This window comes from Equus caballus, unplaced genomic scaffold, assembly GCF_041296265.1.
Source record: "Equus caballus isolate H_3958 breed thoroughbred unplaced genomic scaffold, TB-T2T haplotype2-0000440, whole genome shotgun sequence".
Taxonomy (NCBI): domain Eukaryota; kingdom Metazoa; phylum Chordata; class Mammalia; order Perissodactyla; family Equidae; genus Equus; species Equus caballus.
This window is the reverse complement of record NW_027222395.1, coordinates 8640311-8668033: the sequence shown is the minus strand read 5'-3', so window position 1 is coordinate 8668033 and position 27723 is coordinate 8640311.

Here is a 27723-nt window from a genome sequence, read left to right as displayed (position 1 = left end):
CATCCACGTGCTTAGGAGGCGATAGACTGCACACCTTTTTCCAACCACCAGTGTGCACTACTGGAGAGAGTGTCGGAAAGCAGCTATGTCAGAAAGACCCCTTTGCTCTCAGCCGTGCCCTTCATTGCTCTAGACGTGGAATGCAGAATGCACTGGCTCCCCCACTCAAGAGGCGACAAGCCACAGACCATCTTCCTTCCATCTCTTTAGGAAGCTGTGGAAGAACTCGCTTTCAACAGTGCTCTTTCTGTGTCCTGGCAACATCTCATACAAAGGCAGCTGATATGCCATTTCTTTTCAGCGCTTATACTCGCAGATTTGGAACTTCTGCTCCTGCCACATTTCCACCTGGCCAACCCGGCTCAGACGAAATGTCTACATCTTCCCCTTCAGCAACGGGGACGAGGCCCAGATGACTGTGCTTCCGCATGCTTAGCAGGAGCAGACAATAGGCTTTTTACAAACCGCCATTGTGCACTGGCTCAGAGAGTGTCAGAATGCACCTATGTCAGAAAGGGCCCTTGGATCTCAGCCGTGCCCTCCATTGCTCTAGAGGTGGAAGGCACAAAGCACTGCCTCCATCCTTCAATTGGAGACAAGCCAGCAACTCTCCTGCTTCCAGCTCTTTAGGAAGCTGGGAAAGCACTCACATTCCACAGTGCTCTTACAGCGTCTTGGGAACGTCTCATACAAAGGCAGCTGAACACCCTGTCTTTTCAGCCCTTAACTCACCAATCTGCAACATCTGCTTCTGCCGCATTTCCACCTTGCCAACCCGGCTCAGACGAAATGCCTACATCTTCCCCTGAAGCGACTGTGCTGATTCCCAAAGGATTGAGCATCCACATGCTTCGGAGGCGATAACCTGCATGCCTTTTTCCAACCACCATTTTACACTGCTTAGAGAGCGTCGGAAAGCAGCTATGTCAGAAAGGCCCCTTTGCTCTCAGCCATGCCCTCCATTGCTCTCGAGGTGGAAGGCACAAGGCACTGGTTCTGGATCCACCCCTCAATGGGAGACAAACCACATCTTGGCCTGCTTCCAGCTCTTTTGGAAGTGGAGAAAAAACTCCCTTTCCACAGTGCTCTTACAGCGTCCTGGGAACATCTCATACAAAGGAGGCTGAACGCCGTTTCTTTTCAGCACTTCACTCGCCAGTCTGGGACATCTGCATCCTGCACGTTTCCACCTTGACAACCCGGCTCAGACGAAATGCCTACATCCTCCCCTTGAGCAATGGGGATGAGGCCCATAGGATTGTGGTTCCACATGCTGAGGAGGAGAGAGACAATAGGCTTTTAACTAACCACGAAGTGCAACGGTTGGGAGAGTGTCAGAAGGCACCAATGGCAGAAAGACCCCTTTACTCTCAGCCGCGCCCTCCATTGCTGTAGAGGTGGAAGGCACAAAGCACTGCCTCCATCCTTCAATGGGAGACAAGCCATAAACTGTCTTGCCTCCAGCTCTTTAGGAAGCTGGGAAAGAACTCGCTTTCCACAGTGCTGTTAGCGCATACGAGCAAACTCTCATACCGAGGCAGCTCAAACGCCATTTCTTCCAAGTGCTTAACTGGCCGCTTTAGGACTTCTGCTTCTGCCACAGTTCCATCTTGCCAACCCGGCTCAGACGAAATGCCTACACCTACCCCTTAAGCAACGGGGGCGAAGCCCACATGATTGTGCTGCCACATGCTTAGCAGGAGCAGACAATAGGCTTTTTACATACCGCCATTGTGCACTGGGTCAGAGAGTGTCAGAATGCACCTATGTCAGAAAGGGCCCTTTGCTCTCAGCCGTGCCCTCCATTGCTCTAGAGGTGGAAGGCACAAAGCACTGCCTCCATCCTTCAATTGGAGACAAGCCATAAACTGTCTTGCCTCCAGCTCTTTAGGAAGCTGACAAACAACTCGCTTTCCACAGTCCTGTTACTGCAGACCGGGGAACTTCTCATACCAAGGCAACTCAAATGGCATTTCTTCCCAGCCCTTAACTCGCAGCTGTAGGACTCCTGCTTCTGCCGCAGTTCCACCTGGCCAACCCGGCTCAGACGAAATGCCTACATCCTCCCCTGAAGCAACTGGGCTGAGTCCCAAATGATTGAGCGTCCACGTGCTTAGGAGGCGGTAGACTGCACGCCTTTTTCCAACCACCAGTGTGCACTACTGGAGAGAGTCTCGGAAAGCAGCTATGTCAGAAAGTCCCCTTTGCTCTCAGCCGTGCCCTTCATTGCTCTAGACGTGGAATGCACAATTCACTGGCTCCCCCACTCAAGAGGCGACAAGCCACAGACCATCTTCCTTCCATCTCTTTAGGAAGCTGTGGAAGAACTCTCTTTCAACAGTGCTCTTTCTGTGTCCTGGCAACATCTCATACAAAGGCAGCTGATATGCCATTTCTTTTCAGCGCTTATACTCGCAGATTTGGAACTTCTGCTCCTGCCACATTTCCACCTGGCCAACCCGGCTCAGACAAAATGTCTACATCTTCCCCTTCAGCAACGGGGACGAGGCCCAGATGACTGTGCTTCCGCATGCTTAGCAGGAGCAGACAATAGGCTTTTTACAAACCGCCATTGTGCACTGGCTCAGAGAGTGTCAGAATGCACCTATGTCAGAAAGAGCCCTTGGATCTCAGGCGTGCCGTCCATTGCTCTAGAGGTGGAAGGCACAAAGCACTGCCTCCATCCTTCAATTGGAGACCAGCCAGCAACTGTCATGCTTCCAGCTCTTTAGGAAGCTGGGAAAGCACTCGCATTAAACAGTGCTCTTACAGCGTCCTGGGAACGTCTCATACAAAGGCAGCTGAACACCGTGTCTTTTCAGCCCTTAACTCACCAATCTGCAACATCTGCTTCTGCCGCTGTTCCACCTTGCCAACCCGGCTCAGAAGAAATAGCTACATCTTCCCCTGAAGCGACTGTGCTGATTCCCAAAGGATTGGTCATCCACATGCTTAGGAGGCGATAAACTGCATGCCTTTTTCCAACCACCATTTTACACTGCTTAGAGAGCGTCGGAAAGCAGCTATGTCAGAAAGGCCCCTTTGCTCTCAGCGGTGCCCTTCATTGCTCTAGACGTGGAATGCACAATGTACTGGCTCCCCCCCTCAAGCGGCGACAAGCCACAGACCATCTTCCTTCCATCTCTTTAGGAAGCTGAGCAAGAACTCGCTTTCAACAGTGCTCTTTCTGTGTCCTGGCAACATCTCATACAAAGGCAGCTGATGTGCCATTTCTTTTCAGCGCTTAACTCGCAGATTTGGAACTTCTGCACCTGCCACATTTCCACCTGGCCAACCCGGCTCAGACGAAATGTCTACATCTTCCCCTTCAGCAACGGGGACGAGGCCCAGATGACTGTGCTTCCGAATGCTTAGCAGGAGCAGACAATAGGCTTTTTACAAACCGCCATTGTGCACTGGTTCAGAGAATTTCAGAATGCACCTATGTCAGAAAGGGCCCTTGGATCTCAGCCGTGCCCTCCATTGCTCTAGAGGTGGAAGGCACAAAGCACTGCCTCCATCCTTCAATTGGAGACAAGCCAGCAACTCTCCTGCTTCCAGCTCTTTGGGAAGCTGGGAAACCACTCGCATTCCACAGTGCTCTTACAGCGTCTTGGGAACGTCTCATACAAAGGCAGCTGAACACCGTGTCTTTTCATCCCTTAACTCACCAATCTGCAACATCTGCTTCTGCCGCATTTCCACCTTGCCAACCCGGCTCAGACGAAATGCCTACATCTTCCCTTGAAGCGACTGTGCTGATTCCCAAAGGATTGAGCATCCACATGCTTCGGAGGCGATAAACTGCATGCCTTTTTCCAACCACCATTTTACACTGCTTAGAGAGCGTCGGAAAGCAGCTATGTCAGAAAGGCCCCTTTGCTCTCAGCCATGCCCTCCATTGCTCTCGAGGTGGAAGGCACAAGGCACTGGTTCTGGATCCACCCCTCAATGGGAGACAAAACACATCTTGGCCTGCTTCCAGCTCTTTAGGAAGTGGAGAAAAAACTCCCTTTGCACAGTGCTCTTACAGCGTCCTGGGAACATCTCATACAAAGGAGGCTCAACGCCGTTTCTTTTCAGCACTTCACTCGCCAGTCTGGGACATCTGCATCCTGCACGTTTCCACCTTGCCAAACCGGCTCATACGAAATGCCTACATCTTCCCCTTGAGCAATGGGGATGAGGCCCATAGGATTGTGGTTCCACATGCTGAGGAGGAGAGAGACAATAGGCTTTTAACTAACCAGGAAGTGCAACGGTTGGGAGAGTGTCAGAAAGCACCAATGGCAGAAAGACCCCTTTACTCTCAGCCGCTCCCTCCATTGCTCTAGAGGTGGAAGGCACAAAGCACTGCCTCCATCCTTCAATGGGAGAAAAGCCATAAACTGTCTTGCCTCCAGCTCTTTAGGAAGCTGGAAAGAACTCGCTTTCCACAGTGCTGTTACAGCATACGAGGAAACTCTCATACCGAGGCAGCTCAAACGCCATTTCTTCCCAGTGCTTAACTGGCCGCTTTAGGACTTCCGCTTCTGCCACAGTTCCACCTTGCCAACCCGGCTCAGACGAAATGCCTACATCTTCCCCTTAAGCAACGGGGGCGAAGCCCACATGATTGTGCTGCCACATGCTTAGCAGGAGCAGACAATAGGCTTTTTACAGACCGCCATTTTGCACTGGGTCAGAGAGTGTCAGAATGCACCTATGTCAGAAAGGGCCCTTTGCTCTCAGCCGTGCCCACCATTGCTCTAGAGGTTGAAGGCACAAAGCACTGCCTCCATCCTTCAATTGGAGACAAGCCATAAACTGTCTTGCCTCCAGCTCTTTAGGAAGCTGACAAACAACTCGCTTTCCACAGTCCTGTTACAGCAGACCGGGGAACTTCTCATACCAAGGCAGCTCAAATGGCATTTCTTCCCAGCCCTTAACTCGCAGCTGTAGGACTCCTGCTTCTGCCGCAATTCCACCTTGCCAACCCGGCTCAGACGAAATGCCTACATCTTCCCCTGAAGCAACTGGGCTGAGTCCCAAATGATTGAGCGTCCACGTGCTTAGGAGGCGATAGACTGCACGCCTTTTTCCAACCACCATTGTGCACTGCTGGAGAGAGTGTCGGAAAGCAGCTATGTCAGAAAGACCCCTTTGCTCTCAGCCGTGCCCTTCATTGCTCTCGACGGGGAATGCACAATGCACTGGCTCCCCCCCTCAAGAGGCGACAAGCCACAGACCATCTTCCTTCCATCTCTTTAGGAAGCTGAGCAAGAACTCGCTTTCAACAGTGCTCTTTCTGTGTCCTGGCAACATCTCATACAAAGGCAGCTGATAGGCCATTTCTTTTCAGCGCTTAACTCGCAGATTTGGAACTTCTGCTCCTGCCACATATCCACCTGGCCAACCCGGCTCAGACGAAATGTCTACATCTTCCCCTTCAGCAACGGGGACGAGGCCCAGATGACTGTGCTTCCGCATGCTTAGCAGGAGCAGACAATAGGCTTTTTACAAACCGCCATTGTGCACTGGCTCAGAGAGTGTCAGAATGCACCTATGTCAGAAAGGGCCCTTGGATCTCAGCCGTGCCCTCCATTGCTCTAGAGGTGGAAGGCATAAAGCACTGCCTCCATCCTTCAATTGGAGACAAGCCAGCAACTGTCCTGCTTCCAGCTCTTTAGGAAGCTGGGAAAGCACTCGCATTGCACAGTGCTCTTACAGCGTCCTGGGAACGTCTCATACAAAGGCAGCTGAACACCGTGTCTTTTCAGCCCTTAACTCACCAATCTGCAACATCTGCTTCTTCCGCAGTTCCACCTTGCCAACCCGGCTAGGATGAAATGCCTGCATCTTCTCCTGAAGCGACTGTGCTGATTCCCAAAAGATTGAGCATCCACATGCTTAGGAGGCGATAAACTGCATGCCTTTTTCCAACCACCATTTTACACTGCTTAGAGAGCGTCGGAAAGCAGCTATGTCAGAAAGGCCCCTTTGCTCTCAGCCATGCCCTCCATTGCTCTCGAGGTGGAAGGCTCAAGGCACTGGTTCTGGATCCACCCCTCAATGGGAGACAAACCACATCTTGGCCTGCTTCCAGCTCTTTAGGAAGTGGAGAAAAAACTCCCTTTCCACAGTGCTCTTACAGCTTCCTGGGAACATCTCATCCAAAGGAGGCTGAATGCCGTTTCTTTTCAGCACTTCACTCGCCAGTCTGGGACATCTGCATCCTGCACGTTTCCACCTTGCCAAACCGGCTCAGAAGAAATGCCTACATCTTCCCCTTGAGCAATGGGGATGAGGCCCATAGTGTTGTGGTTCCACATGCTGAGGAGGAGAGAGACAATAGGCTTTTAACTAACCACGAAGTGCAACGGTTGGGAGAGTGTCAGAAAGCACCAATGGCAGAAAGACCCCTTTACTCTCAGCCGCGCCCTCCATTGCTGTAGAGGTGGAAGGCACAAAGCACTGCCTCCATCCTTCAATGGGAGAAAAGCCATAAACTGTCTTGCCTCCAGCTCTTTAGGAAGCTGGGAAAGAACTCGCTTTCCACAGTGCTGTTAGCGCATACGAGCAAACTCTCATATCGAGGCAGCTCAAACGCCATTTCTTCCCAGTGCTTAACTGGCCGCTTTAGGACTTCCGCTTCTGCCACAGTTAAACCTTGCCAACCCGCCTCTGACGAAATGCCTACATCTTCCCCTTAAGCAACGGGGGCGAAGCCCACATGATTGTGCTGCCACATGCTTAGCAGGAGCAGACAATAGGCTTTTTACAAACCGCCATTGTGCACTGGGTCAGAGAGTGTCAGAATGCACCTATGTCAGAAAGGGCCCTTTGCTCTCAGCCGTGCCCTCCATTGCTCTAGAGGTGGAAGGCACAAAGCACTGCCTCCATCCTTCAATTGGAGACAAGCCATAAACTGGCTTGCCTCCAGCTCTTTAGGAAGCTGACAAACAACTCGCTTTCCACAGTCCTGTTACAGCAGACCGGGGAACTTCTCATACCAAGGCAGCTCAAATGGCATTTCTTCCCAGCCCTTAACTCGCAGCTGTAGGACTCCTGCTGCTGCCGCAATTCCACCTTGCCAACCCGGCTCAGACGAAATGCCTACATCTACCCCTGAAGCAACTGGGCTGAGTCAAAAATGATTGAGCGTCCACGTGCTTAGGAGGAGATAGACTGCACGCCTTTTTCCAACCACCATTGTGCACTTCTGGAGAGAGTGTCGGAAAGCAGCTATGTCAGAAAGACCCCTTTGCTCTCAGCCGTGCCCTTCAATGCTCTAGACGTGGAATGCACAATGAACTGGCTCCCCCCCTCAAGCGGCGACAAGCCACAGACCATCTTCCTTCCATCTCTTTAGGAAGCTGAGCAAGAACTCGCTTTCAACAGTGCTCTTTCTGTGTCCTGGCAACATCTCATACAAAGGCAGCTGATATGCCATTTCTTTTCAGCGATTAACCCGCAGATTTGGAACTTCTGCTCCTGCCACATTTCCACCTGGCCAACCCGGCTCAGACGAAATGTCTACATCTTCCCCGTCAGCAACGGGGACGAGGCCCAGATGACTGTGCTTCCGCATGCTTAGCAGGTGCAGACAATAGGCTTTTTACAAACCGCCATTGTGCACTGGGTCAGAGAGTGTAAGAATGCACCTATGTCAGAAAGGGCCCTTTGCTCTCAGCTGTGCCCTCCATTGCTCTAGAGGTGGAAGGCACAAAGCACTGCCTCCATCCTTCAATTGGAGACAAGCCATAAACTGTCTTGCCTCCAGCTCTTTAGGAAGCTGACAAACAACTCGCTTTCCACAGTCCTGTTACAGCAGACCGGGGAACTTCTCATACCAAGGCAGCTCAAATGGCATTTCTTCCGAGCCCTTAACTCGCAGCTGTAGGACTCCTGCTTCTGCCGCAATTCCACCTGGCCAACCCGGCTCAGGCGAAATGCCTACATCTTCCCCTGAATCAACTGGGCTGAGTCCCAAATGATTGAGCGTCCACGTGCTTAGGAGGCGATAGACTGCACGCCGTTTTCCAACCACCATTGTGCACTGCTGGAGAGAGTTTCGGAAAGCAGCTATGTCAGAAAGACCCCTTTGCTCTCAGCCGTGCCCTTCATTGCTCTAGACGTGGAATGCACAATGCACTGGCTACGCCCCTCAAGCGGCGACAAGCCACAGACCATCTTCCTTCCATCTCTTTAGGAAGCTGAGCAAGAACTCGCTTTCAACAGTGCTCTTTCTGTGTCCTGGCAACATCTCATACAAAGGCAGCTGATATGCAATTTCTTTTCAGCGCTTAACTCGCAGATTTGGAACTTCTGCTCCTGCCACATTTCCACCTGGCCAACCCGGCTCAGGCGAAATGTCTACATCTTCCCCTTCAGCAACGGGGACGAGGCCCAGATGACTGTGCTTCCGCATGCTTAGCAGGAGCAGACAATAGGCTTTTTACAAACCGCCATTGTGCACTGGCTCAGAGAGTGTCAGAATGCACCTATGTCAGAAAGGGCCCTTGGATCTCAGCCGTGCCCTCCATTGCTCTAGAGGTGGAAGGCACAAAGCACTGCCTCCTTCCTTCAATTGGAGACAAGCCAGCAACTGTCCTGCTTCCAGCTCTTTAGGAAGCTGGGAAACCACTCGCATTGCACAGTGCTCTTACAGCGTCCTGGGAACGTCTCATACAAAGGCAGCTGAACACCGTGTCTTTTCAGCCCTTAACTCACCAATCTGCAACATCTGCTTCTGCCGCATTTCCACCTTGCCAACACGGCTCAGACGAAATGCCTGCATCTTCCCCTGAAGCGACTGTGCTGATTCCCAAATGATTGAGCATCCACAGGCTTAGGAGGCGATAAACTGCATGCCTTTTTCCAACCACCATTTTACACTGCTTAGAGAGCGTCGGAAAGCAGCTATGTCAGAAAGGCCCCTTTGCTCTCAGCCATGCCCTCCATTGCTCTCGAGGTGGAAGGCACAAGGCACTGGTTCTGGATCCACCCCTCAATGGGAGACAAACCACATCTTGGCCTGCTTCCAGCTCTTTAGGAAGTGGAGAAAAATCTCCCTTTCCACAGTGCTCTTACAGCGTCCTGGGAACATCTCATACAAAGGAGGCTGAACGCCGTTTCTTTTCAGCACTTCACTCGCCAGTCTGGGACATCTGCATCCTGCACGTTTCCACCTTGACAACCCGGCTCAGAAGAAATGCCTACATCCTCCCCTTGAGCAATTGGGATGAGGCCCATAGGATTGTGGTTCCACATGCTGAGGAGGAGAGAGACAATAGGCTTTTAACTAACCACGATGTGCAACGTTTGGGAGAGTGTCAGAAAGCACCAATGGCAGAAAGACCCCTTTACTCTCAGCCGCGCCCTCCATTGCTGTAGAGGTGGAAGGCACAAAGCACTGCCTCCATCCTTCAATGGGAGACAAGCCATAAACTGTCTTGCCTCCAGCTCTTTAGGAAGCTGGGAAAGAACTCGCTTTCCACAGTGCTGTTAGCGCATGCGAGCAAACTCTCATACCGAGGCAGCTCAAACGCCATTTCTTCCCAGTGCTTACCTGGCCGCTTTAGGACTTCCGCTTCTGCCACAGTTCCACCTTGCCAACCCGGCTCAGACGAAATGCCTACATCTTCCCCTTAAGCAATGGGGGCGAAGCCCACATGACTGTGCTGCCACATGCTTAGCAGGAGCAGACAATAGGCTTTTTAAAAACCGCCTTTTTGTACTGGGTCAGAGAGTGCCAGAATGCACCTATGTCAGAAAGGGCCCTTTGCTCTCAGCCGTGCCCTCCATTGCTCTAGAGGTGGAAGGCACAAAGCTCTGCCTGCATCCTTCAATTGGAGACAAGTCAGCAACTGTCCTGCTTCCAGCTCTTTAGGAAGCTGGGAAAGCACTCGCATTGCACAGTGCTCTTACATCGTCCTGAGAACGACTCATACAAAGGCAGCTGAACACCGTGTCTTTTCAGCCCTTAACTCACCAATCTGCAACATCTGCTTCTGCCGCATTTCCACCTTGCCAACCCGGCTCAGACGAAATGCCTACATCTTCCCCTGAAGCGACTGTGCTGATTCCCAAATGATTGAGCATCCACATGCTTAGGAGGCGATAAACTGCATGCCTTTTTCCAACCACCATTTTACACTGCTTAGAGAGCGTCGGAAAGCAGCTATGTCAGAAAGGCCCCTTTGGTCTCAGCCATGCCCTCCATTGCTCTCGAGGTGGAAGGCACAAGGCACTGGTTCTGGATCCACCCCTCAATGGGAGACAAACCACATCTTGGCCTGCTTCCAGCTCTTTAGGAAGTGGAGAAAAAACTCCCTTTCCACAGTGCTCTTACAGCGTCCTGGGAACATCTCATACAAAGGAGGCTGAACGCCGTTTCTTTTCAGCACTTCACTCGCCAGTCTGGGAGATCTGCATCCTGCACGTTTCCACCTTGCCAAACCGGATCAGACGAAATGCCTACATCTTCCCCTTGAGCAATGGGGATGAGGCCCATAGGATTGTGGTTCCACATGCTGAGGAGGAGAGAGACAATAGGCTTTTAACTAACCACGAAGTGCAACGGTTGGGAGAGTGTCAGAAGGCACCAATGGCAGAAAGACCCCTTAACTCTCAGCCGCGCCCTCCTTTGCTGTAGAGGTGGAAGGCACAAAGCACTGCCTCCATCCTTCAATGGGAGACAAGCCATAAACTGTCTTGCCTCCAGCTCTTTAGGAAGCTGGGAAAGAACTCGCTTTCCACAGTGCTGTTACAGCATACGAGGAAACTCTCATACCGAGGCAGCTCAAACGCCATTTCTTCCCAGTGCTTAACTGGCCGCTTTAGGACTTCCGCTTCTGCCACTGTTCCACCTTGCCAACCCGCCTCAGACGAAATGCCTACATCTTCCCCTTAAGCAACGGGGGCGAAGCCCACATGATTGTGCTGCCTCATGCTTAGCAGGAGCAGACAATAGGCTTTTTACAAACCGCCATTGTGCACTGGGTCAGAGAGTGTCAGAATGCACCTATGTCAGAAAGGGCCCTTTGCTCTCAGCCGTGCCCTCCATTGCTCTAGAGGTGGAAGGCACAAAGCACTGCCTCCATCCTTCAATTGGAGACAAGCCATAAACTGTCTTGCCTCCAGCTCTTTAGGAAGCTGACAAACAACTCGCTTTCCACAGTCCTGTTACAGCAGACCGGGGAACTTCTCATACCAAGGCAGCTCAAATGGCATTTCTTCCCAGCCCTTAACTCGCAGCTGTAGGACTCCTGCTTCTGCCGCAATTCCACCTTGCCAACCCGGCTCAGACGACATGCCTACATCTTCCCCTGAAGCAACTGGGCTGAGTCCCAAATGATTGAGCGTCCACGTGCTTAGGAGGCGATAGACTGCACGCCTTTTTCCAACCACCATTGTGCACTGCTGGAGAGAGTGTCGGAAAGCAGCTTTGTCAGAAAGACCCCTTTGCTCTCAGCCGTGCCCTTCATTGCTCTCGACGGGGAATGCACAATGCACTGGCTCCCCCCCTCAAGCGGCGACAAGCCACAGACCATCTTCCTTCCATCTCTTTAGGAAGCTGAGCAAGAACTCGCTTTCAACAGTGCTCTTTCTGTGTCCTGGCAACATCTCATACAAAGGCAGCTGATAGGCCATTTCTTTTCAGCGCTTAACTCGCAGATTTGGAACTTCTGCTCCTGCCACATTTCCACCTGGCCAACCCGGCTCAGACGAAATGTATACATCTTCCCCTTCAGCAACGGGGAGGAGGCCCAGATGACTGTGCTTCCGCATGCTTAGCAGGAGCAGACAATAGGCTTTTTACAAACCGCCATTGTGCACTGGCTCAGAGAGTGTCAGAATGCACCTATGTCAGAAAGGGCCCTTGGATCTCAGCCGTGCCCTCCATTGCTCTAGAGGTGGAAGGCACAAAGCACTGCCTCCATCCTTCAATTGGAGACAAGCCAGCAACTGTCCTGCTTCCAGCTCTTTAGGAAGCTGGGAAAGCACTCGCATTGCACAGTGCTCTTACAGCGTCCTGGGAACGTCTCATACAAAGGCAGCTGAACACCGTGGCTTTTCAGCCATTAACTCACCAATCTGCAACATCTGCTTATGCCGCATTTCCACCTTGTCAACCCGGCTCAGACGAAATGCCTACATCTTCCCCTAAAGCGACTGTGCTGATTCCCAAAGGATTGAGCATGCACATGCTTCGGAGGCGATAACCTGCATGCATTTTTCCAACCACCATTTTACACTGCTTAGAGAGCGTCGGAAAGCAGCTATGTCAGAAAGGCCCCTTTGCTCTCAGCCATGCCCTCCATTGCTCTCGAGGTGGAAGGCACAAGGCACTGGTTCTGGATCCACCCCTCAATGGGAGAAAAAACACATCTTGGCCTGCTTCCAGCTCTTTAGGAAGTGGAGAAAAACCTCCCTTTCCACAGTGCTCTTACAGCGTCCTGGGAACATCTCATACAAAGGAGGCTGAACGCCGTTTCTTTTCAGCACTTCACTCGCCAGTCTGGGACATCTGCATCCTGCACGTTTCCACCTTGCCAACCCGGCTCAGACGATATGCCTACATCTTCCCCTTGAGCAATGGGGATGAGGCCCATAGGATTGTGGTTCCACATGCTGAGGAGGAGAGAGACAATAGGCTTTTAACTAACCACGAAGTGCAACGGTTGGGAGAGTGTCAGAAAGCACCAATGGCAGAAAGACCCCTTTACTCTCAGCCGCGCCCTCCATTGCTGTAGAGGTGGAAGACACAAAGCACTGCCTCCATCCTTCAATGGGAGACAAGCCATAAACTGTCTTGCCTCCAGCTCTTTAGGAAGCTGGGAAAGAACTCACTTTCCACAGTGCTGTTACAGCATACGAGGAAACTCTCATACCGAGGCAGCTCAAAAGCCATTTCTTCCCAGTGCTTAACTGGCCGCTTTAGGACTTCCGCTTCTGCCACAGTTCCACCTTGCCAACCCGCCTCAGACGAAATGCCTACATCTTCCCCTTAAGCAACGGGGGCGAAGCCCACATGATTGTGCTGCCACATGCTTAGCAGGAGCAGACAATAGGCTTTTTACAAACCGCCATTGTGCACTGGGTCAGAGAGTGTCAGAATGCACCTATGTCAGAAAGGGCCCTTTGCTCTGAGCCGTGCCCTCCATTGCTCTAGAGGTGGAAGGCACAAAGCACTGCCTCCATCCTTCAATTGGAGACAAGCCATAAACTGTCTTGCCTCCAGCTCTTTAGGAAGCTGACAAACAACTCGCTTTCCACAGTCCTGTTACAGCAGACCGGGGAACTTCTCATACAAAGGCAGCACAAATGGCATTTCTTCCCAGCCCTTAACTCGCAGCTGTAGGACTCCTGCTTCTGCCGCAATTCCACCTTGCCAACCCGGCTCAGACGAAATGCCTACATCTTCCCCTGAAGCAACTGGGCTGAGTCCCAAATGATTGAGCGTCCACGTGCTTAGGAGGCGATAGACTGCACGCCTATTTCCAACCACCATTGTGCACTGCTGGAGAGAGTGTCGGAAAGCAGCTATGTCAGAAAGACCCCTTTGCTCTCAGCCGTGCCCTTCATTGCTCTAGACGTGGAATGCACAATGCACTGGCTCCCCCCACAAGCGGCGACAAGCCACCGACCATCATCCTTCCATCTCTTTAGGAAGCTGAGCAAGAACTCGCTTTCAACAGTGCTCTTTCTGTGTCCTGGCAACATCTCATACAAAGGCAGATGATAGGCCATTTCTTTTCAGCGCTTAACTCGCAGATTTGGAACTTCTGCTCCTGCCACATTTCCACCTGGCCAACCCGGCTCAGACGAAATGTCTACATCTTCCCCTTCAGCAACGGGGACGAGGCCCAGATGACTGTGCTTCCGCATGCTTAGCAGGAGCAGACAATAGGCTTTTTACAAACCGCCATTGTGCACTGGCTCAGAGAGTGTCAGAATGCACCTATGTCAGAAAGGGCCCTTGGATCTCAGCCGTGCCCTCCATTGCTCTAGAGGTGGAAGGCACAAAGCACTGCCTGCATCCTTCAATTGGAGACAAGCCAGCAACTGTCCTGCTTCCAGCTCTTTAGGAAGCTGGGAAAGCACTCGCATTGCACAGTGCTCTTACATCGTCCTGAGAACGACTCGTACAAAGGCAGCTGAACACCGTGTCTTTTCAGCCCTTAACTCACCAATCTGCAACATCTGCTTCTGCCGCATTTCCACCTTGCCAACCCGGCTCAGACGAAATGCCTACATCTTCCCCTGAAGCGACTGTGCTGATTCCCAAATGATTGAGCATCCACATGCTTAGGAGGCGATAATCTGCATGCCTTTTTCCAACCACCATTTTACACTGCTTAGAGAGCGTCGGAAAGCAGCTATGTCAGAAAGGCCCCTTTGCTCTCAGCCATGCCCTCCATTGCTCTCGAGGTGGAAGGCACAAGGCACTGGTTCTGGATCCACCCCTCAATGGGAGACAAACCACATCTTGGCCTGCTTCCAGCTCTTTAGGAAGTGGAGAAAAAACTCCCTTTCCACAGTGCTCTTACAGCGTCCTGGGAACATCTCATACAAAGAAGGCTGAACGCCATTTCTTTTCAGCACTTCACTCGCCAGTCTGGGACATCTGCATCCTGCACGTTTCCACCTTGCCAAACCGGATCAGACGAAATGCCTACATCTTCCCCTTGAGCAATGGGGATGAGGCCCATAGGATTGTGGTTCCACATGCTGAGGAGGAGAGAGACAATAGGCTTTTAACTAACCACGAAGTGCAACGGCTGGGAGAGTGTCAGAAGGCACCAATGGCAGAAAGACCCCTTAACTCTCAGCCGCGCCCTCCATTGCTGTAGAGTTGGAAGGCACAAAGCACTGCCTGCATCCTTCAATGGGAGACAAGCCAAAAACTGTCTTGCCTCCAGCTCTTTAGGAAGCTGACAAACAACTCGCTTTCCACAGTCCTGTTACAGCAGACCGGGGAACTTCTCATACCAAGGCAGCTCAAATGGCATTTCTTCCCAGCCCTTAACTCGCAGCTTTAGGACTCCTGCTTCTGCCACAATTCCACCTTGCCAACCCGGCTGAGACGAAATGCCTACATCTTCCCCTGAAGCAACTGGGCTGAGTCCCAAATGATTGAGTGTCCACGTGCTTAGGAGGCGATAGACTGCACGCCTTTTTCCAACCACCATTGTGCACTGCTGGAGAGAGTGTCGGAAAGCAGCTATGTCAGAAAGACCCCTTTGCTCTCAGCCGTGCCCTTCATTGCTCTAGACGTGGAATGCACAGTACACTGGCTCCCCCCCTCAAGCGGCGACAAGCCACAGACCATCTTCCTTCCATCTCTTTAGGAAGCTGAGCAAGAACTCGCTTTCAACAGTGCTCTTTCTGTGTCCTGGCAACATCTCATACAAAGGCAGCTGATATGCCATTTCTTTTCAGCGCTTAACTCGCAGATTTGGAACTTCTGCTCCTGCCACATATCCACCTGGCCAACCCGGCTCAGACGAAATGTCTACATCTTCCCCTTCAGCAACGGGGACGAGGCCCAGATGACTGTGCTTCTGCATGCTTAGCAGGAGCAGACAATAGGCTTTTTACAAACCGCCATTGTGCACTGGTTCAGAGAGTGTCAGAATGCACCTATGTCAGAAAGGGCCCTTGGATCTCAGCCGTGCCCTCCATTGCTCTAGAGGTGGAAGGCACAAAGCACTGCCTCCATCCTTCAATTGGAGACAAGCCAGCAACTGTCCTGCTTCCAGCTCTTTAGGAAGCTGGGAAAGCACTCGCATTGCACAGTGCTCTTACAGCGTCCTGGGAACGTCTCATACAAAGGCAGCTGAACACCGTGTCTTTTCAGCCCTTAACTCACCAATCTGCAACATCTGCTTCTGCCCCATTTCCACCTTGCCAACCCGGCTCAGACGAAATGCCTACATCTTCCCCTGAGCGACTGTGCTGATTCACAAAGGATTGAGCATCCACCTGCTTCGAAGGCGATAAACTGCATGCCTTTTTCCAACCACCATTTTACACTGCATAGAGAGCGTCGGAAAGCAGTTATGTCAGAAAGGCCCCTTTGCTCTCAGCCATGCCCTCCATTGCTCTCGAGGTGGAAGGCACAAGGCACTGGTTCTGGATCCACCCCTCAATGGGAGACAAACCACATCTTGGCCTGCTTCCAGCTCTTTAGGAAGTGGAGAAAAAACTCCCTTTCCACAGTGCTGTTACAGCGTCCTGGGAACATCTCATAGAAAGGAGGCTGAACGCCGTTTCTTTTCAGCACTTCACTCGCCAGTCTGGGACATCTGCATCCTGCACGTTTCCACCTTGCCAAACCGGCTCAGACGAAATGCCTACATCTTCCCCTTGAGCAATGGGGATGAGGCCCATAGGATTGTGGTTCCACATGCTGAGGAGGAGAGAGACAATAGGCTTTTAACTAACCACGAAGTGCAACGGCTGGGAGAGTGTCAGAAGGGACCAATGGCAGAAAGACCCCTTAACTCTCAGCCGCGCCCTCCATTGCTGTAGAGGTGGAAGGCACAAAGCACTGCCTCCATCCTTCAATGGGAGACAAGCCATAAACTGTCTTGCCTCCAGCTCTTTAGGAAGCTGGGAAAGAATTCGCTTTCCACAGTGCTCTTACAGCATACGAGGAAACTCTAATACCGAGGCAGCTCAAACGCCATTTCTTCCCAGTGCTTAACTGCCCGCTTTAGGACTTCCGCTTCTGCCACAGTTCCACCTTGCCAACCCGGCTCACACGAAATGCCTACATCTTGCCCTTAAGCAACGGGGGCGAAGCCCACATGATTGTGCTGCCACATGCTTAGCAGGAGCAGACAATAGGCTTTTTACAAACCGCCATTGTGCACTGGGTCAGAGAGTGTCAGAATGCACCTATGTCAGAAAGGGCCCTTTGCTCTCAGCCGTGCCCTCCATTGCTCTAGAGGTGGAAGGCACAAAGCACTGCCTCCATCCTTCAATTGGAGACAAGCCATAAACTGTCTTGCCTCCAGCTCTTTAGGAAGCTGACAAACAACTCGCTTTCCACAGTCCTGTTACAGCAGACCGGGGAACTTCTCATACCAAGGCAGCTCAAATGGCATTTCTTCCCAGCCCTTAACTCGCAGCTGTAGGACTCCTGCTTCTGCCGCAATTCCACCTTGCCAACCCGGCTCAGACGAAATGCCTACATCTTCCCCTGAAGCAACTGGGCTGAGTCACAAATGAGTGAGCGTCCACGTGCTTAGGAGGCGATAGACTGCACACCTTTTTCCAACCACCATTGTGCACTGCTGGAGAGAGTGTCGGAAAGCAGCTATGTCAGAAACACCCCTTTGCTCTCAGCCGTGCCCTTCATTGCTCTAGACGTGGAATGCACAATGCACTGGCACACCCCCTTAAGCGGCGACAAGCCACAGACCATCTTCCTTCCATCTCTATAGGAAGCTGAGCAAGAACTCGCTTTCAACAGTGCTCTTTCTGTGTCCTGGCATCATCTCATACAAAGGCAGCTGATATGCCATTTCTTTTCAGCGCTTAACTCGCAGATTTGGAACTTCTGCTCCTGCCACATTTCCACCTGGCCAACCCGGCTCAGACGAAATGTCTACATCTTCCCCTTCAGCAACGGGGACGAGGCCCAGATGACTGTGCTTCCGCATGCTTTGCAGGAGCAGACAATAGGCTTTTTACAAACCGCCATTGTGCACTGGGACAGAGAGTGTCAGAATGCACCTATGTCAGAAAGGGCCCTTGGATCTCAGCCGTGCCCTCCATTGCTCTAGAGGTGGAAGGCACAAAGCACTGCCTCCATCCTTCAATTGGAGACAAGCCAGCAACTGTCCTGCTTCCAGCTCTTTAGGAAGCTTGGAAAGCACTCGCATTCCACAGTGCTCTTACAGCGTCCTGGGAACGTCTCATACAAAGGCAGCTGAACATCGTGTCTTTTCAGCCCTTAACTCACCAATCTGCAACATCTGCTTATGCCGCATTTCCACCTTGCCAACCCGGCTCAGACGAAATGCCTACATCTTCCCCTGAAGCGACTGTGCTGATTCCCAAATGATTGAGCATCCACATGCTTAGGTGGCGATAAACTGCATGCCATTTTCCAACCACCATTTTACACAGCTTAGAGAGCGTTGGAAAGCAGCTATGTCAGAAAGGCCCCTTTGCTCTCAGCCATGCCCTCCATTGCTCTCGAGGTGGAAGGCACAAGGCACTGGTTCTGGATCCACCCCTCAATGGGAGACAAACCACATCTTGGCCTGCTTCCAGCTCTTTAGCAAGTGGAGAAAAAACTCCAATTCCACAGTGCTCTTACAGCGTCCTGGGAACATCTCATACAAAGGAGGCTGAACGCCGTTTCTTTTCAGCACTTCACTCGCCAGTCTGGGACATCTGCATCCTGCACGTTTCCACCTTGACAACCCGGCACAGATGAAATGCCTACATCTTCCCCTTGAGCAATGGGGATGAGGCCCATAGGATTGTGGTTCCACATGCTGAGGAGGAGAGAGACAATAGGCTTTTAACTAACCACGAAGTGCAACGGTTGGGAGAGTGTCAGAAGGCACCAATGGCAGAAAGACCCCTTAACTCTCAGCCGCGCCCTCCTTTGCTGTAGAGGTGGAAGGCACAAAGCACTGCCTCCATCCTTCAATGGGAGACAAGCCATAATCTGTCTTGCCTCCAGCTCTTTAGGAAGCTGGGAAAGAACTCGCTTTCCACAGTGCTGTTACAGCATACGAGGAAACTCTCATACCGAGGCAGCTCAAACGCCATTTCTTCCCAGTGCTTAACTGGCCGCTTTAGGACTTCCGCTTCTGCCACTGTTCCACCTTGCCAACCCGCCTCAGACGAAATGCCTACATCTTCCCCTTAAGCAACGGGGGCGAAGCCCACATGATTGTGCTGCCTCATGCTTAGCAGGAGCAGACAATAGGCTTTTTACAAACCGCCATTGTGCACTGGGTCAGAGAGTGTCAGAATGCACCTATGTCAGAAAGAGCCCTTGCTCTCAGCCGTGCCCTCCATTGCTCTAGAGGTGGAAGGCACAAAGCACTGCCTGCATCCTTCAATTGGAGACAAGCCATAAACTGTCTTGCCTCCAGCTCTTTAGGAAGCTGACAAACAACTCGCTTTCCACAGTCCTGTTACGGCAGACCGGGTAACTTCTCATCCAAAGGCAGCACAAATGGCATTTCTTCCCAGCCCTTAACTCGCAGCTCTAGGACTCCTGCTTCTGCCGCAATTCCACCTTGCCAACCCGGCTCAGACGAAATGCCTACATCTTCCCCTGAAGCAACTGGGCTGAGTCCCAAATGATTGAGCGTCCATGTGCTTAGGAGGCGATAGACTGCACGCCTTTTTCCAACCACCATTGTGCACTGCTGGAGAGAGTGTCGGAAAGCAGCTTTGTCAGAAAGACCCCTTTGCTCACAGCCGTGCCCTTCATTGCTCTCGACGGGGAATGCACAATGCACTGGCTCCCCCCCTCAAGCGGCGACAAGCCACAGACCATCTTCCTTCCATCTCTTTAGGAAGCTGAGCAAGAACTCGCTTTCAACAGTGCTCTTTCTGTGTCCTGGCAACATCTCATACAAAGGCAGCTGATAGGCCATTTCTTTTCAGCGCTTAACTCGCAGATTTGGAACTTCTGCTCCTGCCACATTTCCACCTGGCCAACCCGGCTCAGACGAAATGTATACATCTTCCCCTTCAGCAACGGGGAGGAGGCCCAGATGACTGTGCTTCCGCATGCTTAGCAGGAGCAGACAATAGGCTTTTTACAAACCGCCATTGTGCACTGGCTCAGAGAGTGTCAGAATGCACCTATGTCAGAAAGGGCCCTTGGATCTCAGCCGTGCCCTCCATTGCTCTAGAGGTGGAAGGCACAAAGCACTGCCTCCATCCTTCAATTGGAGACAAGCCAGCAACTGTCCTGCTTCCAGCTCTTTAGGAAGCTGGGAAAGCACTCGCATTGCACAGTGCTCTTACAGCGTCCTGGGAACGTCTCATACAAAGGCAGCTGAACACCGTGGCTTTTCAGCCATTAACTCACCAATCTGCAACATCTGCTTATGCCGCATTTCCACCTAGTCAACCCGGCTCAGACGAAATGCCTACATCTTCCCCTAAAGCGACTGTGCTGATTCCCAAAGGATTGAGCATGCACATGCTTCGGAGGCGATAACCTGCATGCATTTTTCCAACCACCATTTTACACTGCTTAGAGAGCGTCGGAAAGCAGCTATGTCAGAAAGGCCCCTTTGCTCTCAGCCATGCCCTCCATTGCTCTCGAGGTGGAAGGCACAAGGCACTGATTCTGGATCCACCCCTCAATGGGAGAAAAAACACATCTTGGCCTGCTTCCAGCTCTTTAGGAAGTGGAGAAAAAACTCCCTTTCCACAGTGCTCTTACAGCGTCCTGGGAACATCTCATACAAAGGAGGCTGAACGCCGTTTCTTTTCAGCACTTCACTCGCCAGTCTGGGACATCTGCATCCTGCACGTTTCCACCTTGCCAACCCGGCTCAGACGATATGCCTACATCTTCCCCTTGAGCAATGGGGATGAGGCCCATAGGATTGTGGTTCCACATGCTGAGGAGGAGAGAGACAATAGGCTTTTAACTAACCACGAAGTGCAACGGTTGGGAGAGTGTCAGAAAGCACCAATGGCAGAAAGACCCCTTTACTCTCAGCCGCGCCCTCCATTGCTGTAGAGGTGGAAGACACAAAGCACTGCCTCCATCCTTCAATGGGAGACAAGCCATAAACTGTCTTGCCTCCAGCTCTTTAGGAAGCTGGGAAAGAACTCACTTTCCACAGTGCTGTTACAGCATACGAGGAAACTCTCATACCGAGGCAGCTCAAAAGCCATTTCTTCCCAGTGCTTAACTGGCCGCTTTAGGACTTCCGCTTCTGCCACAGTTCCACCTTGCCAACCCGCCTCAGACGAAATGCCTACATCTTCCCCTTAAGCAACGGGGGCGAAGCCCACATGATTGTGCTGCCACATGCTTAGCAGGAGCAGACAATAGGCTTTTTACAAACCGCCATTGTGCACTGGGTCAGAGAGTGTCTGAATGCACCTATGTCAGAAAGGGCCCTTTGCTCTGAGCCGTGCCCTCCATTGCTCTAGAGGTGGAAGGCACAAAGCACTGCCTCCATCCTTCAATTGGAGACAAGCCATAAACTGTCTTGCCTCCAGCTCTTTAGGAAGCTGACAAACAACTCGCTTTCCACAGTCCTGTTACGGCAGACCGGGGAACTTCTCATACAAAGGCAGCACAAATGGCATTTCTTCCCAGCCCTTAACTCGCAGCTGTAGGACTCCTGCTTCTGCCGCAATTCCACCTTGCCAACCCGGCTCAGACGAAATGCCTACATCTTCCCCTGAAGCAACTGGGCTGAGTGCCAAATGATTGAGCGTCCACGTGCTTAGGAGGCGATAGACTGCACGCCTATTTCCAACCACCATTGTGCACTGCTGGAGAGAGTGTCCGAAAGCAGCTATGTCAGAAAGACCCCTTTGCTCTCAGCCGTGCCCTTCATTGCTCTAGACGTGGAATGCACAATGCACTGGCACACCCCCTTAAGCGGCGACAAGCCACAGACCATCTTCCTTCCATCTCTTTAGGAAGCTGAGCAAGAACTCGCTTTCAACAGTGCTCTTTCTGTGTCCTGGCAACATCTCATACAAAGGCAGCTGATATGCCATTTCTTTTCAGCGCTTAACTCGCAGATTTGGAACTTCTGCTCCTGCCACATTTCCACCTGGCCAACCCGGCTCAGACGAAATGTCTACATCTTCCCCTTCAGCAAAGGGGACGAGGCCCAGATGACTGTGCTTCCGCATGCTTAGCAGGAGCAGACAATAGGCTTTTTACAAACCGCCATTGTGCACTGGGTCAGAGAGTGTCAGAATGCACCTATGTCAGAAAGGGCCCTTGGATCTCAGCCGTGCCCTCCATTGCTCTAGAGGTGGAAGGCACAAAGCACTGCCTCCATCCTTCAATTGGAGACAAGCCAGCAACTGTCCTGCTTCCAGCTCTTTAGGAAGCTGGGAAAGCATTCGCTTTGCACAGTGCTCTTACAGCGTCCTGGGAACGTCCCATACATAGCCAGCTGAACACCGTGTCTTTTCAGCCCTTAACTCACCAATCTGCAACATCTGCTTATGCCGCATTTCCACCTTGCCAACCCGGCTCAGACGAAATGCCTACGTCTTCCCCTGAAGCGACTGTGCTGATTCCCAAATGATTGAGCATCCACATGCTTAGGAGGCGATAAACTGCATGCCTTTTTCCAACCACCATTTTACACTGCTTAGAGAGCGTCGGAAAGCAGCTATGTCAGAAAGGCCCCTTTGCTCTCAGCCATGCCCTCCATTGCTCTCGAGGTGGAAGGCACAAGGCACTGGTTCTGGATCCACCCCTCAATGGGAGACAAACCACATCTTGGCCTGCTTCCAGCTCTTTAGGAAGTGGAGAAAAAACTCCCTTTCCACAGTGCTCTTACAGCGTCCTGGGAACATCTCATACAAAGGAGGCTGAACGCTGTTTCTATTCAGCACTTCACTCGCCAGTCTGGGACATCTGCATCCTCCACGTTTCCACCTTGCCAAACTGGCTCAGACGAAATGCCTACATCTTCCCCTTGAGCAATGGGGATGAGGCCCATAGGATTGTGGTTCCACATGCTGAGGAGGAGAGAGACAATAGGCTTTTAACTAACCACGAAGTGCAACGGTTGGGAGAGTGTCAGAAGGCACCAATGGCAGAATGACCCCTTAACTCTCAGCCGCGCCCTCCATTGCTGTAGAGGTGGAAGGCACAAAGCACTGCCTGCATCCTTCAATGGGAGACAAGCCAAAAACTGTCTTGCCTCCAGCTCTTTAGGAAGCTGACAAACAACTCGCTTTCCACAGTCCTGTTGCAGCAGACCGGGGAACTTCTCATACCAAGGCAGCTCAAATGGCATTTCTTCCCAGCCCTTAACTCGCAGCTTTAGGACTCCTGCTTCTGCCGCAATTCCACCTTGCCAACCCGGCTGAGACGAAATGCCTACATCTTCCCCTGAAGCAACTGGGCTGAGTCCCAAATGATTGAGTGTCCACGTGCTTAGGAGGCGATAGACTGCACGCCTTTTTCCAACCACCATTGTGCACTGCTGGAGAGAGTGTCGGAAAGCAGCTATGTCAGAAAGACCCCTTTGCTCTCAGCCGTGCCCTTCATTGCTCTAGACGTGGAATGCACAGTGCACTGGCTCCCCCCCTCAAGCGGCGACAAGCCACAGACCATCTTCCTTCCATCTCTTTAGGAAGCTGAGCAAGAACTCGCTTTCAACAGTGCTCTTTCTGTGTCCTGGCAACATCTCATACAAAGGCAGCTGATATGCCATTTCTTTTCAGCGCTTAACTCGCAGATTTGGAACTTTTGCTCCTGCCACATATCCACCTGGCCAACCCGGCTCAGACGAAATGTCTACATCTTCCCCTTCAGCAACGGGGACGAGGCCCAGATGACTGTGCTTCCGCATGCTTAGCAGGAGCAGACAATAGGCTTTTTACAAACCGCCATTGTGCATTGGTTCAGAGAGTGTCAGAATGCACCTATGTCAGAAAGGGCCCTTGGATCTCAGCCGTGCCCTCCATTGCTCTAGAGGTGGAAGGCACAAAGCACTGCCTCCATCCTTCAATTGGAGACAAGCCAGCAACTGTCCTGCTTCCAGCTCTTTAGGAAGCTGGGAAAGCACTCGCATTGCACAGTGCTCTTACAGCGTCCTGGGAACGTCTCATACAAAGGCAGCTGAACACCGTGTCTTTTCAGCCCTTAACTCACCAATCTGCAACATCTGCTTCTGCCCCATTTCCACCTTGCCAACCCGGCTCAGACGAAATGCCTACATCTTCCCCTGAGCGACTGTGCTGATTCACAAAGGATTGAGCATCCACCTGCTTCGAAGGCGATAAACTGCATGCCTTTTTCCAACCACCATTTTACACTGCATAGAGAGCGTCGGAAAGCAGTTATGTCAGAAAGGCCCCTTTGCTCTCAGCCATGCCCTCCATTGCTCTCGAGGTGGAAGGCACAAGGCACTGGTTCTGGATCCACCCCTCAATGGGAGACAAACCACATCTTGGCCTGCTTCCAGCTCTTTAGGAAGTGGAGAAAAAACTCCCTTTCCACAGTGCTCTTACAGCGTCCTGGGAACATCTCATACAAAGGAGGCTGAACGCTGTTTCTTTTCAGCACTTCACTCGCCAGTCTGGGACATCTGCATCCTGCACGTTTCCACCTTGCCAAACTGGCTCAGACGAAATGCCTACATCTTCCCCTTGAGCAATGGGGATGAGGCCCATAGGATTGTGGTTCCACATGCTGAGGAGGAGAGAGACAATAGGCTTTTAACTAACCACGAAGTGCAACGGTTGGGAGAGTGTCAGAAGGCACCAATGGCAGAATGACCCCTTAACTCTCAGCCGCGCCCTCCATTGCTGTAGAGTTGGAAGGCACAAAGCACTGCCTGCATCCTTCAATGGGAGACAAGCCAAAAACTGTCTTGCCTCCAGCTCTTTAGGAAGCTGACAAACAACTCGCTTTCCACAGTCCTGTTACAGCAGACCGGGGAACTTCTCATACCAAGGCAGCTCAAATGGCATTTCTTCCCAGACCTTAACTCGCAGCTTTAGGACTCCTGCTTCTGCCGCAATTCCACCTTGCCAACCCGGCTGAGACGAAATGCCTACATCTTCCCCTGAAGCAACTGGGCTGAGTCCCAAATGATTGAGTGTCCACGTGCTTAGGAGGCGATAGACTGCACGCCTTTTTCCAACCACCATTGTGCACTGCTGGAGAGAGTGTCGGAAAGCAGCTATGTCAGAAAGACCCCTTTGCTCTCAGCCGTGCCCTTCATTGCTCTAGACGTGGAATGCACAGTACACTGGCTCCCCCCCTCAAGCGGCGACAAGCCACAGACCATCTTCCTTCCATCTCTTTAGGAAGCTGAGCAAGAACTCGCTTTCAACAGTGCTCTTTCTGTGTCCTGGCAACATCTCATACAAAGGCAGCTGATATGCCATTTCTTTTCAGCGCTTAACTCGCAGATTTGGAACTTCTGCTCCTGCCACATATCCACCTGGCCAACCCGGCTCAGACGAAATGTCTACATCTTCCCCTTCAGCAACGGGGACGAGGCCCAGATGACTGTGCTTCTGCATGCTTAGCAGGAGCAGACAATAGGCTTTTTACAAACCGCCATTGTGCACTGGTTCAGAGAGTGTCAGAATGCACCTATGTCAGAAAGGGCCCTTGGATCTCAGCCGTGCCCTCCATTGCTCTAGAGGTGGAAGGCACAAAGCACTGCCTCCATCCTTCAATTGGAGACAAGCCAGCAACTGTCCTGCTTCCAGCTCTTTAGGAAGCTGGGAAAGCACTCGCATTGCACAGTGCTCTTACAGCGTCCTGGGAACGTCTCATACAAAGGCAGCTGAACACCGTGTCTTTTCAGCCCTTAACTCACCAATCTGCAACATCTGCTTCTGCCCCATTTCCACCTTGCCAACCCGGCTCAGACGAAATGCCTACATCTTCCCCTGAGCGACTGTGCTGATTCACAAAGGATTGAGCATCCACCTGCTTCGAAGGCGATAAACTGCATGCCTTTTTCCAACCACCATTTTACACTGCATAGAGAGCGTCGGAAAGCAGTTATGTCAGAAAGGCCCCTTTGCTCTCAGCCATGCCCTCCATTGCTCTCGAGGTGGAAGGCACAAGGCACTGGTTCTGGATCCACCCCTCAATGGGAGACAAACCACATCTTGGCCTGCTTCCAGCTCTTTAGGAAGTGGAGAAAAAACTCCCTTTCCACAGTGCTCTTACAGCGTCCTGGGAACGTCTCATACAAAGGCAGCTGAACACCGTGGCTTTTCAGCCATTAACTCACCAATCTGCAACATCTGCTTATGCCGCATTTCCACCTAGTCAACCCGGCTCAGACGAAATGCCTACATCTTCCCCTAAAGCGACTGTGCTGATTCCCAAAGGATTGAGCATGCACATGCTTCGGAGGCGATAACCTGCATGCATTTTTCCAACCACCATTTTACACTGCTTAGAGAGCGTCGGAAAGCAGCTATGTCAGAAAGGCCCCTTTGCTCTCAGCCATGCCCTCCATTGCTCTCGAGGTGGAAGGCACAAGGCACTGATTCTGGATCCACCCCTCAATGGGAGAAAAAACACATCTTGGCCTGCTTCCAGCTCTTTAGGAAGTGGAGAAAAAACTCCCTTTCCACAGTGCTCTTACAGCGTCCTGGGAACATCTCATACAAAGGAGGCTGAACGCCGTTTCTTTTCAGCACTTCACTCGCCAGTCTGGGACATCTGCATCCTGCACGTTTCCACCTTGCCAACCCGGCTCAGACGATATGCCTACATCTTCCCCTTGAGCAATGGGGATGAGGCCCATAGGATTGTGGTTCCACATGCTGAGGAGGAGAGAGACAATAGGCTTTTAACTAACCACGAAGTGCAACGGTTGGGAGAGTGTCAGAAAGCACCAATGGCAGAAAGACCCCTTTACTCTCAGCCGCGCCCTCCATTGCTGTAGAGGTGGAAGACACAAAGCACTGCCTCCATCCTTCAATGGGAGACAAGCCATAAACTGTCTTGCCTCCAGCTCTTTAGGAAGCTGGGAAAGAACTCACTTTCCACAGTGCTGTTACAGCATACGAGGAAACTCTCATACCGAGGCAGCTCAAAAGCCATTTCTTCCCAGTGCTTAACTGGCCGCTTTAGGACTTCCGCTTCTGCCACAGTTCCACCTTGCCAACCCGCCTCAGACGAAATGCCTACATCTTCCCCTTAAGCAACGGGGGCGAAGCCCACATGATTGTGCTGCCACATGCTTAGCAGGAGCAGACAATAGGCTTTTTACAAACCGCCATTGTGCACTGGGTCAGAGAGTGTCTGAATGCACCTATGTCAGAAAGGGCCCTTTGCTCTGAGCCGTGCCCTCCATTGCTCTAGAGGTGGAAGGCACAAAGCACTGCCTCCATCCTTCAATTGGAGACAAGCCATAAACTGTCTTGCCTCCAGCTCTTTAGGAAGCTGACAAACAACTCGCTTTCCACAGTCCTGTTACGGCAGACCGGGGAACTTCTCATACAAAGGCAGCACAAATGGCATTTCTTCCCAGCCCTTAACTCGCAGCTGTAGGACTCCTGCTTCTGCCGCAATTCCACCTTGCCAACCCGGCTCAGACGAAATGCCTACATCTTCCCCTGAAGCAACTGGGCTGAGTGCCAAATGATTGAGCGTCCACGTGCTTAGGAGGCGATAGACTGCACGCCTATTTCCAACCACCATTGTGCACTGCTGGAGAGAGTGTCCGAAAGCAGCTATGTCAGAAAGACCCCTTTGCTCTCAGCCGTGCCCTTCATTGCTCTAGACGTGGAATGCACAATGCACTGGCACACCCCCTTAAGCGGCGACAAGCCACAGACCATCTTCCTTCCATCTCTTTAGGAAGCTGAGCAAGAACTCGCTTTCAACAGTGCTCTTTCTGTGTCCTGGCAACATCTCATACAAAGGCAGCTGATATGCCATTTCTTTTCAGCGCTTAACTCGCAGATTTGGAACTTCTGCTCCTGCCACATTTCCACCTGGCCAACCCGGCTCAGACGAAATGTCTACATCTTCCCCTTCAGCAAAGGGGACGAGGCCCA